This window comes from Babylonia areolata, chromosome 27 (assembly GCF_041734735.1).
Source record: "Babylonia areolata isolate BAREFJ2019XMU chromosome 27, ASM4173473v1, whole genome shotgun sequence".
Taxonomy (NCBI): domain Eukaryota; kingdom Metazoa; phylum Mollusca; class Gastropoda; order Neogastropoda; family Buccinidae; genus Babylonia; species Babylonia areolata.
In genome coordinates this window covers 26691798-26705405 of record NC_134902.1, presented here as the reverse complement: position 1 = coordinate 26705405, position 13608 = coordinate 26691798, and the positions used below count along the sequence as shown (strand labels likewise).

The following is a 13608-nucleotide window of genomic DNA, read 5'->3' as shown; positions in this document are numbered from 1 at the left end:
GCCAGGATACATAGATTTGTCAGTTGAGTGTTGGGCCACAGTTCTTGTGAGACTGCAAATTGATACATGTGCATTGTATAGATCTATATGTGTTTGTGTGTTTACATTTGCGTGTGTGTGCGTGCACACAGGATTGCTGAGCATGGCCCATATTTGGTTTTGTCGTGTTTTATTTCAGTCATTTACCTTCTACGTACCTCTCGCTTCACTATATTTTTAGTGTATTTATCTGTTTATTTTCAGTTGTTTTATTATCTCATTTTATGTTCATGTTTTACACTCAGCTAGGGTAGGCTCTCAAGACCTGATCAATTCATCAGGGTTTTATGAAGGTCAGGCATCTGCTGCCCTTTTATTCATTCGTCACTTTTTTCAGCAGATGGGGTGTAGGCTATATGGATCAGTCGTCACGCTCCAACAACACCTCCCTGAAACTGATCAACTGGAAGCTAAACTGTTGACTGAAGCAGTTCTGGAAAGGAAAGGAAATGCATGAATTGTAATTTATGTGCTTCAGATTCGCTTCTGTCAGCAGTGCTGTAGATCTCTTTCCCTTCTCTGTGCCTGTCCATCACAGGTGGCAAGATGCCCAGCGTTGCAGTAAATAAAAACAGAGAGAGAATAAAACCGTTAGTGTTACTGTTGAAAAACCGACTTAGTTGGGTTACCTGCATCAGATTAACACTTCTGACAAAAGGGTTTTGATGTGGGATTTTGTTGTTATATGTTTCCATATAAAAAGACAAGGCATCTTTGTCTCTAACTCTATTTGTTTTTTTTCTTTTGAAAAATTTCCACATGCATAGTCTGTTTGCTGTCTTCGGAGGCACGGGACGATGTGTACAGACTGTAAATTTATATCAACACAGCATAGTTTGACACATCACCATGTGTGTATATATCATGTGTATTGGTAGGTATAGAATGCTTTGTTCCTGACTGTAGAGCAGGCAGTAGTTTGTGTTCTAAAAGCAGCAAGGCAGTATGCTGTTGATGGCGTAGACTGTAGTATGCAGTGCTGAGTGAATGATCCATAACTTGTGTTGTTTTTTGTACCAGTCACCCTTCTATGCTACTTGAGTAAGCAGCACATATTGTCCTTCCAATTTACACCGTGTAACCGTTAATTGCAATTGTTGTATGTGTTTTGTTGGGGGGGGGGGTGTTTTTTTGTTTGGTTTGGTTTTTTGTTGTTGTTTTGTGTTGGGGGGGGGGGGAGGAGCAGGGGGGGGGAGTTGGAAAGGTGTACACTCTTGTTGGATCAAAAATGGAATGTAAATACATATATACATAAATACATTTTTATATATATACATATTTGATTGAAAGATGATTTGGGTTTGTTTGATTGTTCTTTCTGTCTGTCTTTCACTGCCAGTCAGTTTCTGTATTCACTCTGTGTGTATGTGTGTGTGTGTGTCTCTCTCTCTCTCTCTCTCTCTCTCTCTCTCTCTCTCTCTCTCTCTCTCTTCCGACCCACAAAGATCCTACATCTGCACACGAAATGCCTTTTTTAAGTGACAGAAAATGTGTGTAACTTGTGAATGACGGGTTCATTGTTGTAAGTTGACATAAAATTAATAAATCTGTTGGATTGACTGCATTGTGTTTTCTTGTGCATACCCACATGCATGTACACACATGCACATGCACACCTGCATGTATGCGCACACACACACACACACACACACAACTAAAATCACAATTCACTTTAATGAATAGACATAAATTAATTAACAGTACACACATATTCCTTCAAGTGCATAATATGTGAAGTTCTGTACAATTGGATGAATATGGCTGCTAAGGATGGCTACAAACATGAACAGTATTTACACTGGCTTAACCACTGACCTCAAAACATCATCCAAACTGCAGGAAATATTGTTTTTCGCATTAATCTTTTTCTTTCTTTTTTTTTTAATGGAGGGAAGGATTCAGATCCTGGTGACCTGTTCTGTTGGTGGCGATAACATAAAACTTGATCAGTAAAGATTAGCATTTTACTGATCTTTTATGGATGAATATTTTTTGTCATTATGGATCCAGGTCAGCAGTGGATTGCGGGACCAGGAGACCAGGAATTTTAGGAAACTGGGAAGAATGTTTCTTTTGTACAGGAAAAGCCATGAGAAAAAGCAAACTTCTGGGTCTGTTTAAGTTGGTCTTGGAATTTCAAAGAAGTCGGCGTAGGCAATTTTGAAGTGACAAGTAGTGTATGCCACGGTCATTATCTCCAGCCTTGTCTGTGGTTGTGAGACCTGGACTTTGTACAGAAGACACATCAAGCTTCTGGAGCTCTTCCACATGCGCATTCCTCAGCATACAGTGGTAGGACAAGGTCACAAATCTATACAAGCATCATAGTCTTCATTCTCAAAGCTCAGTACATTGGACAGTAGTACATCATTTGGATGGATGACTTAAGAATCCCGTAGCAGCGCCTCTATGGCGAACTCTGCCATGGCAACAAAAAAAAAAGTGAGAGAGGGCCTCAAAACTACGTGAAGACCATCATTGCGCATGGTGGAATCCCACCCCAAAGTAGAGGAGCACATTGCGCAATATGGGACCCCCCACCCCAACGTCCAAAAGCAACCAGAGGAGCACACTGTGCATGCTGGAACCACACCCCCACCCCCATCCTGTCCTCGGGGCAAATAAAAAAGGAAAAGAAAGAAATTAATGGCAACATGAAAAAACGAATGCAATTTCTGAAACTGGACACAGAGAGAGAGAGGGAGAGAGAGAGATTGTCTTCAATGAGAGAAAGAGGCTGTCTTCAAACAACTTCCCTCAGCCGGTACCCCATTCAAGTCAGACGGGGAAAAAAAGCTCACCTGGAGATGTTTTACAAGTTCCACCATGGTCTCGTCTCCATCTCCTTCTGTCTGTGAAAGGCCTCCTCATGGCAAAGAAAAAAAAAAGAAAGAAAGTAATATATGATATTAAAAAAAAAATAATAATAATAAACGAATGCACTTTCTGAAACTGGGCAGCGTTAGAGATACATATTATTGTCTTCAGAGAAGGAGGTGGAATATACAAAGACCTGCTTTTTTTACATCCTGCCCTCGGGGCAAAGAAAAAAATAAAAAAATAATAATAACAAGATGATGATTGCAGTTTCTGAAACTGGGTGCACGCACAAACGTATATAGGCCTACATACATGTGCATAAAACATATATACACATCCTAATAAAATGAACAAATGCCTGATAGTCATCTCTGTCGATTTATGAAGAGGATTGCTGAGTTCTTCATGGGCACAGCCAAACTGTACTTACTACTGTCTGTCCAATTCTTGCCTACAAGAGCCTGTTTCATCCATCATACATACAAAAAGCAGAGTCGATTAGAATCTTTTCGCGGTTGTTGTTGTTGGGTTCTTTGTTGTTTTTGTTGTTTGGTTTTTTTTTTTTTTGGTTTTTGTTTGTGTGATGTTGTTTTTTTAACTCCATTTTCTTGAGGACTTCAAAATGTTTTGTTTCAGAAGTCTCTCCAGAGCTCACAACACTGTGTTCTTGGTCCTAATAGCACACTCGTTGTGTTTCTCGGCTTCATAAGCTTCAGTGGAGCCACAGCGCAGAAGCCAGACTGAACGACATCTCTAAAGCTTGTTCCGCTCATGAGTTTTCCAAGCGTACCAAGGAAAACAAAATCAAGTGAAGTGAAACACACCAAGACGTACAACCTTCTCCCGGGACTGTTCATTTTGCCAAATGACAGTCAGTACTGCAATGTCAAACCTGACAAAGGCACATTCCTGACTCAGCTGTGTCCAGGCAGTGACGTCTGCAGATTGTTGCACTGTTGCACTGTCTGTGACAGGATGAAGCACGTGCTGCTCGAAGTCAACTGGTGACTCCTCACGCACACTGGCCGGATTCCTTCCAGTGAGTGACATCCAACCTGCCCATTCTGGAATGCATTGGTCTGAAGAAAAGATGTGTCTGGTCAGAATCCACATGAAGCTGGACATAGCAGCCTCATCTGCAGTATTTGCTTTTACGCTGCATCCATTCTCACTTGAGAATCTTCTTCTTCTTCGTTCGTGGGCTGCAACTCCCACGTTCACTCGTATGTACTCGGGTGGGCTTTTACGTGTATAACCATTGTTACCCCGCCATGTAGGCATCCATACTCCATTTTTGGAGGGTGTGCATGCTGGGTATGTTCTTGTTTCTATAACTCACCGAACGCTGACATGGATAACAGGATCTTTAACGTGTGGTATTTGATCTTCTGCTTGCGTATACACACGAAAGGGGTTCAGGCGCAGCAAGTCTGCACATATGTTGACCTGGGAGATCGGAAAAAATTTCCATCCTTTATCCACCAGGCGCCATTACCGAGATTCGAACCCCGGACCCTCAGATTGAAAGTCCAACGCTTTAACCACTCAGCTATTGCGCCCGTCACTTGAGAATGTACAGCGATCTTCCCCGTCATCATTACAAACCCCATTGAAACAATCAAAATCAAGACACTGCATATTTTCAACAGAGATTTACCGTAGACACTGATATGAGTATAGTGTAGAACAACTTTTAAATTGAGACTCCGTGAGACTGGCTGTGATGGAGACAGATTGGAGATTGGACAGTTTCAATCACAACATTATGTAGGCATCTTCCAATTCTAATAACAAATTCGTCAAACAATCTTCCAAGACTAGCAATCCCATGATCATAATCGAAGTGAACATGGAAAGGATAACCGGCCTCTGGCGGTACATAAACACACACATTTTTTTTAACGCAGCCAAATAATCGTTTATCAATGAGAAATGCGCACTCATTTTCAACCTTATCATCTTATTTACGAAAATAATGATCAAATTCGTTACCGATTTTTCAGATTATTTCTCCCGATTTTCATCCTCAGCAGGTTTGTAGTCTGTCGCGTAGCCATTAAAAATACCATCTTTGTATTCATATCCAACTGATTAAGTGATATAAACAAAACCACATTATCAAACGTAAGTCAAACGAGAGAGAGAGAGAGATAGTCGTGGAATATGTTTTTTTTAACGCAAACCATTACCATTCCATGATTAAAGGAAAAGGTTATTATACCTAATAATAGGAAACAATTTTACACAGTTAACAAGTTGGGAAATGTTATTTCAGGTGTTCTGACATTCTGTTTGACATTATCAGAAGAAAGATAGATTTCCACATTCCCCCCTTTCTATCAATTAACAAGCCATGAGAAAATGCATCACGTGAAAATCGGTTCGGATCACGGTCATAATCATGCATGCTCAACCGAACAGTTGAAAGTTTGGTCCGAACCTCCGCATGCTTCACGTGCGGTTGCCAGCGGACATACTGAACCCACAGGGGAATAGTTCCATCAGCGATGTGCACTTAACATTTGTTCCCGCCTTAAAATTTACCCCGGGCAAAATCAATACAAACATGGGGCGGGCCAGATTCCTCTCTAACTTCCTTCTGAGAATCGTCAGAATAACGAGAGAGACAAGACAAGACAAAATTCTTTATTTTCGAGGATAATAGAAAAGCACTGGCGCGCTTTTTTACATCCAGTCCCTGCCCTGGAACAGGGCCTACACTACGCAATGCTACACACACACACATACACACGCACACACACACACACACGCGTGCGCGCGCGCACACACACACACACACGCACACGCACACACACACATCTATATATATATATATATATATATATATATATATATATATATATATATATATATATAAAGAGAGAGAGTTATTTAAAAACAGTGGAGAGAAATAGGGGAGGGGGGGTGGGGGGTGAAGAAGTGGGAGTCCCCAAAGGCATTATGGGATAAAACAAGCCTTGGTATCACCCGCCCGATCAGACGACAGTGCAGTGAACTGTTTGAGAGCTGTCAGCTTCTGAAGGCCGTTACGACTCGGAGCTTGTCACTTGGAATCCTTCGTTGTCCTGTGCCGATCAGCTTCGGTGTATTTATTTCAGCCTGAAAGGGTGCGAAGCAGACGAAAGTGCGAAGGTAACTTCATTTTGTTATTTGTGCTGATAGTTTTTTTTTCTATTTTTACATGTTGCCGTTGGTTGTCTGGAAATAATATGGATGTGTTTGTTTAATGCAAATGTGTTTTTGTGTGCGTTTTTGTAAATGTGTGCTGTGTGTGTGTGTGTGTGTGTGTGTGTGTGTGTGTGCATGAGAGAGAGTCGGACAAACCAAATGCTGGAGCGATACTGTGTCCATAAAATCAAGAAAGCAACAAAAGATCGAAAATATCAGTTGTACATACAAACTGTATTCACCACCCCACTCCCCTCCCACGATTATAAATGTTGAACGTTAAGACTTACTTCAAGTTAATGCTGTCATGATCAATCTGTGAAATAATTAATTTGCTAATGAAGGTGATGGTATCCCTGCATTTGGCTCCCGAATATTATCCTTCAGTCCGAAAATATTCGTATTAACGATATCCTTAATTCTTTCCCAATTTTTTTATTCAAAATTGTGTAGAAAATTATGCGATTTATTGGAAGTCACGTGAAAATAGAATACCGCTATGAGCATCCACCATTCAACATCAAAAGAACATAGGCAGAAAAATTAGTGTTCGTCAGCACATCGTTTGGTGTCATATACCGTACCATGTCAAACTGTTGTAAACCAGGGCTGGCGGTTTGCTATGTTTGGCCAAGGTTGCATGAGTTTGATATGGTAGTTATATATCACCAAACAAGGAGTACAATTCAAACTCCAATTTCGAATGACATTGCAATATGACTGTAGTCCTGTACAAAGCAAAAGCCTATGTACATTGACCACTTATGTACAAGTTTATTTTCAGTTGCATTAGTACATTAAAACGGTAATGTCTACACGTTTCCCTTAAAGCGGAATGAGTAGTGTTCACGATGCGTGGACGTTCACTCCGTCAGTCACCACAGGAGGGAGAAATGTGGAAAAAAGCCTATGAAAATAAACTTGACTTTTATCATATCCCTGTTTTGTTTCGTTGTTGTTGTTGTTGTTGTTATTTATTTGTTTTTGTTTTTTTAAAAATAGATTTGTTGTGAACTTGACTAGTGTTGGCTTTACTTTGTTAAATCTACATTTCGTATAGAAAGAATCTGCCTATCAATACATTATGTGTAGAAAAACAAAACATTCTTTAGTTGTTTTTTTTATTATTATTATGATTTCAAGTTCATAAAGCACCGTTGGTACGAGTTTATGGTCATTGTTTTATTATTATTATTATTATTATGATTTCAAGTTCATAAAGCACCATTGGTACGAGTTTATGGTCAATTCATGTCAGAATCCTTCGGTTTAATTCAAGAACCACTGCATCGGGTTGTTTGCTGTCGTCAATGTGCCTGTTTCCCTCTGTCATTCGTTCTTTTCGCGGTTACTGTCCCTTCAGCCACAAATATATATATATATATATATATATATATATATATATATATATATATATATATATATATATATAGTGTGTGTGTGTGTGTGTGTGTGTGTGTGTGTGTGTGTGTGTGTGTATTTCGCTCGCTCGCTCTAAATTCTTTGTCTTTCTTATTCTTTGGGGATCAATGCAACACTTCCAGTAATCTCCCTCCCTCAAACATTTCTGACTGTCTGTGGGCCTTTGTGTGTGTGTGTCTCTGAGAGACTCCCTCCCTCCCTCCCTCTCTCTCTCTCTCTCTCTCTCTCTTTGTGTGTGTTTCGGTCTCGGTCTGTCTGTCTGTCTCTCCCCCCCCCCCCTCTCTCTCTGTGTGTTTCGGTCTCGGTCTGTCTGTCTGTCTCTCTCCCCCCTCTCTTTCTCTGTGCTTCGGTCTCGGTCTGTCTCTCTGTCTGTCTGTCTCCCCCCCCCCCCTCTGTCTCTGTTTCGGTCTCGGTCGGTCTGTCTGTCTCCCTCTCTCTCCCCCTGTGTGTGTGTGTGTGTGTGTGTGTGTGTGTGTGTTTCGGTCTCGGTCTGTCTGTCTGTCTCCCCCCCTCTCTCTCTCTGTGTTTCGGTCTCGGTCTGTCTGTCTGTCCCCCCCCCCCTCTCTCTCTCTCTGTTTCGGTCTCTGCCGGTCGGTCCGTGTCTGTCTCCCTCTCTCTCTCTCCCTCTGTGTGTGTGGGGGGGTGGGGGGGGGGGGGGTCTGTCTGTCTGTCTCCCCCCCCCCTCTCTCTCTCTCTCTGTTTCGGTCTCGGTCGGTCGGTCTGTCTGCTTCTCTCTCCCTCTGTGTGTGTGTGTGTGTGTGTGTTGGTCTCGGTCTGTCTCCCCCCCCCCTCTCTCTCTCTCTGTTTCGGTCTCGGTCTGTTTGCCTCACCCCCCCCCCCGCCCCCCGAACCCCCTTGTGTGTGTGTGTTGGGGGTGGTGTGGTGCGGGGGTCAGTGCAATAGTATATAGGTTAGCACTCGATGGGCAGCGAGTGAAAGGACCACTGTCCCAAAAACCCCACCCTCTTCATCCCTTCCCTTTCTTCCGGTTTTGGTCACGGGCACTAACTCCGTCAGCCGAATTTTGGGCACACGATCACAGACACATGCACCACTGATTGTTGATGCTGTTGTGGATGATTTGATGTGCGGTTCTGGTCATGTTTCGGAAAGGTCCTGGTACAAGAATTCTCTCTCTCCCTCTCTTCCTCTCGGTTTTTTTTGTTTGTTTGTTTTTTTGTTTTTGTTTGTTTTTTGTTTTGTTTTGTTTTGTTTGTTTTTATTTTTTCTTTCAAAATCGTTTTTATATGATCGGGTGTGGTTTTCTGTAGCAGAAACTAAGGAAATGGGCTTAAAACCTGACAGTTTTTATCTTCAGTCTGATCACGATGTCACGCCATGGCCTGTTGCAGATGAGTGGCAGTGAGCGCAAAGTAGTGGTCAAGAACGCCGACATGGCGGAGAGGATGCAGGAGGATGCTGTGGACTGCGCCAAGCAGGCCGTGGACAAGTTCCAGATCGAGAAAGACATCGCCTCCCACATCAAGAGAGAGTTCGACAAGAAGTACAGCCCCACGTGGCACTGCATCGTCGGAAGGAACTTTGGGAGCTTCGTCACGCACGAGACCAAACACTTCATCTATTTCTATCTGGGCCAGATGGCCATCTTGTTGTTCAAGTCTGGATGAGTCTTAGGACAGCCTCACTCTTTGTCAGTGGCTGCTGCTGCATACAGGCAGCGCTGTTTCTTTCTGCTATTTATGTTTCTTGCTTCGTTTTCAGTTCTGCTGCCAAGAGTGAACATTACCAATACGTCCAGGACATGTTTGAATTAGCGTATCTCAGTTCTCGTGTTTTGAGACTGTGGGACTGAATGTGTGTTCAAGGGAGAAAGGTGGGGAGGAGAGACGGTTTCCACGATCGTTGTAACACGCAGAACACACACTGAAAGAACATTATTTCAAAGAATAATCACTTTGTTGATAAAAGTGGACTTCGGGACTTTCAAGGAAACGGCGGCCAGGTATCTTTGATTTGTTCTGCATGGTTTTGCATTATCGTGCATTTCACGTCTTTGGGAATGCGCTGAAACAACAAACATTTGTCTAAAACAATTGGACATTGGTTTGAATTCGACATAAGTGAAAAAATGTGTAAACTCAAATGACTTTGCTCATGTTACTTTGCAAGATGTTTGTTCATTTTCAGTCTGCGATTACTGAGTTCATAAAATACTTGATTTGTTTTTGCAATGCAGTACCCCATGTTTTGTGCATGCTCATTTGCTTACAGAATTTGGACTTAAGATGTAGACTAGGGAATCATCTTTTGAAAACTTCCCCTGGGTTACAAGGTCAAGAAAAACACGCAGATCTATTCGAAAATGTTGAGAATTCCTGGAAGTATCTTTGGAATACGTCTTCCCCCCCTCCCCTCCCCACCACCCCACATTCCTTATACTGTCAAGCTCGAAAGTGTTCAGGATAAGGTGTGGGAAGAGGGAGAAGGGAGATGTCAGAAATGCAAGTTAGCATGTACAGTCGGTATACAGTTTGCAAGTTGCAGCCACGACCTTAGACAAGAGATTTGTTGCCACGCCAAACATTGCAATGTGCAGTCAAAAACTTTAAGCTCGACACGACCACGTAATAATGTGTGTTGTTAGCAACGGGAGAGAGAGAGAGAGTTCAAGAAAACTGAGGGAGGGTTGGGGGTGAAGGGGTGGGGGCTTAAGGCAGGGGGAGTCCCCGAAGGCATTATAGGATGATACAAGCCTTGGGCTCGAACGACCGATCAGACGACAGTACGTGGTGTGTACCCTTTGAGTGTCAGCTTATGCCCGCCTATAATTGTCAAACGATTCTCAGTTTCAGGTGAAAGACCTTGTCATGTGCCGATAAACTTAGTATTTTTATTTTACCCTGAAAGGGTGAGACACAGACGAAAGTTCGAAGCTGACGTCTGTCATTCATTTTGTAATTAATTTTGCTTATTTGTTACCATTGCTGATAGTTCTACTCAGTTTTACGATTGTTTGTCCGTGGCTCTCTGAAAATAAATCGATATATTCGTTTCATTGTTTTTGTGTATTTGTATGTACGTGTTTGTAATGGTGTGTTGTGTGAGTGTGTGTGTACGCGCGCGCATGAGAGAGAGAGAGAAGTCATGCAAGTCCATAAAAGCAAGATAAGGTAATCAAAAAAGCAATGGAAGATAGCAGCTGTCCATACAAAGTGAATAGTATTCACCCTCCGCTCCCCTTTCCCATCCTATCTCAATTAGAAACGTTGAACCTTACTTCCATATGTTGCTGTCATAACCATTCAGTGACGATGTGAAATCCATTCAGTGAATCAATTTTACTATTGAATTTTACTTAGGATATTCCTGCATAATGCTCCCGAAAGTAATTAACCCCACCGCCAGTCAATTTAGTCAACCTTTCACCGCCAGTCAATTTAGAGTGCAAAATTCCCGTGTGCAATAAACACAGAAAATATGTTGTCTGATGTGCAGAAAATATGGCCAATCCTGCCACCAAACATAAAGAGCAGTAGGTTCATGGATAACAGACCCATCATCTGGTCACCCTTCAGTGACATGGGTCATCTACCTAGCTGCAGCATAAATGCGAGTTTGGCAGTGAAAGGGTTAATCAGTCCGAAAATGTTCTTCGTTGTGTTGTTTGTTCTTTCCAAGAATTTTTGTCAAAAGTTACATGGAATCTGATACTGACGATATATACATTGGGAAGTCACGTGAAAATAGTATACCACTTTGAACATTCACCATTCAACATCAAAAGAACACAGGAAAAAAAAACACAAACATCTTATTCATCAATACATTGATTCTAGTATGATGCCGCAGTACAACCGTAGTCGTGTACTGATTCTAGTATGATACCGCAATACAACCGTAGTCGTGTACAATGTGTAGGCCTATGTAGGTTGACCATTTCTGTACAGGTTTGTTCTTTAAATTTGCGTGACTATGTAACAAAGTACACTTGTGGTAAGGGGTTTTAATTTATTGTTTGGGGTAATTTGGATAAAAGAATTTGAAACAAAAAAAATACAGTTTGGATTAATTTTGTTGTAATGGATCAATATCCTGTTGGCGACGCCACTTTTGTAACCATGCACCCGAGTGGTATCATTATAGAAAGGGGACGGTACAAAAGAATTAATAATGATTTACTGAATTAAAGGATAGAAAAGATGTCAGGGGCATATAGCAGACCAGTAACAAAAGGGTTTTTCTATTGCTTTATTTACAATAGTTAAGTAAGTAAAGAAGGAGAAGATAAAGATGAATAAAGAAATAAGAGAAGACAATGCAGCGATATAGCGATAACGCTGGTCGTTGGGACAAGGCACACAACACACACTCTGTGTGCGACACAGCAAGAGAGAGAGCCGCGCAGGCTCTTACCAGTGACTGGCCAGGTGGAAAGTGACCAGTCTCGTCTTCTTCTTCCTTTATACGACCAACATCATTCTACTGATGATTCTGTCGTAGTTTGGGGAGATTGCCGAAGACTGCGCTGTTGTGAGGATTTAAAAAAAAAAAAAAAAAAAAAAAAAATTGGTGGCCTGGCCAGCCAGTGCACGTTCAGCGTGCACCGACATGATGCCAAGCCTCTGCAGCAGCCGTGGATGGGGAGGACAGGGGTAGTAAAGTAACTGGGAAGGGTGGCAGGAGGGGGGGATTGTGGGGAACCGTGGCGGTGGTCAGGGGGAGGGTTGGGGGTGATGGGGAGGGGGGGGGGGAGTTGTTCCAGGTTCTAAAGACCTGCTGTGGCTATTTATGCAAGTTAAGCGAACTGCCTTTCTTGTTTTCAGTGTGACTGCTGTTGGAAACTAAAACCACACCATTATAGGGTTTGGATGAGAATAGATCAGGTATTTAGAAGATACAAAACCGATTTTCATTGTCCACACTTAACGACAATCATTCCACACCTAGCGTTGCTTGACGGCTTTGGCTGAGTTGAAAACTGTGTTTCTGACACACCTTATTTAATTAAATATCTCTTTTGTCGGATCAGTAAACTGCAAGTATTATATACTGGCAGAATTGTCGCAATTCCAGGTTTAAGTCTATACCAGACACAGCCACACGGTCTTATGTGCCCTCAAGAGAGAATCCCAAGTACGAAGATAAGCAAGCGCATGAATATGCAGCCCACAACGTGTAAGCATTGACAAAGGGAAGGTACTCTTGTACTCTCTCAGTTGAAGGGTTAGTCTCCCTTTAACTCCATGTTGGAGAACCCAAAGGCAGCAAGAAGAACGTGCTTCTTCTTCTTCTTCTTCTTCTGTTGTGTAGCCACAATCAACACGTTGATTATATTGCCACATTTTGGGGGGCGTTCCGCAGACCAGTTAGTTGACATAAAAAAAATAAAAAAATAAAAAATCCGTGCACGTACCTTTCGATGTTTTGTTGTTTGTTGTTGTTCTTCCACTCAACGACCAACATCAGTATGCTGCTGAAAATTGTCGTGTTGTGGGAGATTGCTGTTGGGCGCAATTCAGCTGGGCTACCGAGGGATGTTATGTTAACTGATAGGGGAGATGGGGCGCAGTCCACTGGTGTGTTCGCATCTCCAACGAATCTCCCCCGCGGGGGGGTGAGGGGGGGGGGGGGCGTGTCGCGTTAACACCCTCTCACATTCTAGAATTTCTTTTGTACCTTTTTCGTGCAACCAACAGCACTGGCGATGTTGATGGAAGAAAAAAAAGATGGATGCAAAGTTCGCCGATTCAAGCAGGGACCGGGATTTCATTCTACCGGCCCTCACCTCACTCTGTTTGACCTGAGTTTTTATCTGGCCGCTGGTCTTTCGGATAAGATGCAACGTTAAAACGTTAGAAGGCACATCATTTAAATATAATCATAAGAAATGACTAATATGAGCCACACACACCGAACCAGTACACACCCACACATTGACTGATGCGTGCACACTCACACAACTGTGTATTTAAGATGCAATTAAAAAAAAATTACTAGTAATTTAGAGTTCTTTCTAAAACAGTGGGAGTGGGGCGGTGAAGGAGGTGGGAGCAGTGTAAATTAAGTTGAAACAATGCGTAGTTTTATGCAACAACAGCAAGAAGATCTGAGGACATCACTCTTCTCTTATAATCTCTCTACACTGGTTCCCTGTCTCACACAGAGTAGAGAACAAGA

At 42.3% G+C, this 13608-nt stretch overlaps 1 pseudogene across 1 annotated transcript; it reads left to right on the top strand.

The window, feature by feature from the left end:
- Nucleotides 1–5899: 5899 nt before the first annotated feature.
- On the top strand, nucleotides 5900–9140 carry LOC143301501 (dynein light chain LC6, flagellar outer arm pseudogene; annotated as a pseudogene). The gene is made up of 2 exons (XR_013057791.1): nucleotides 5900–6012; nucleotides 8823–9140. The product of XR_013057791.1 is annotated as a dynein light chain LC6, flagellar outer arm pseudogene (transcript).
- The last annotated feature ends 4468 nt before the right edge of the window (nucleotides 9141–13608 follow it).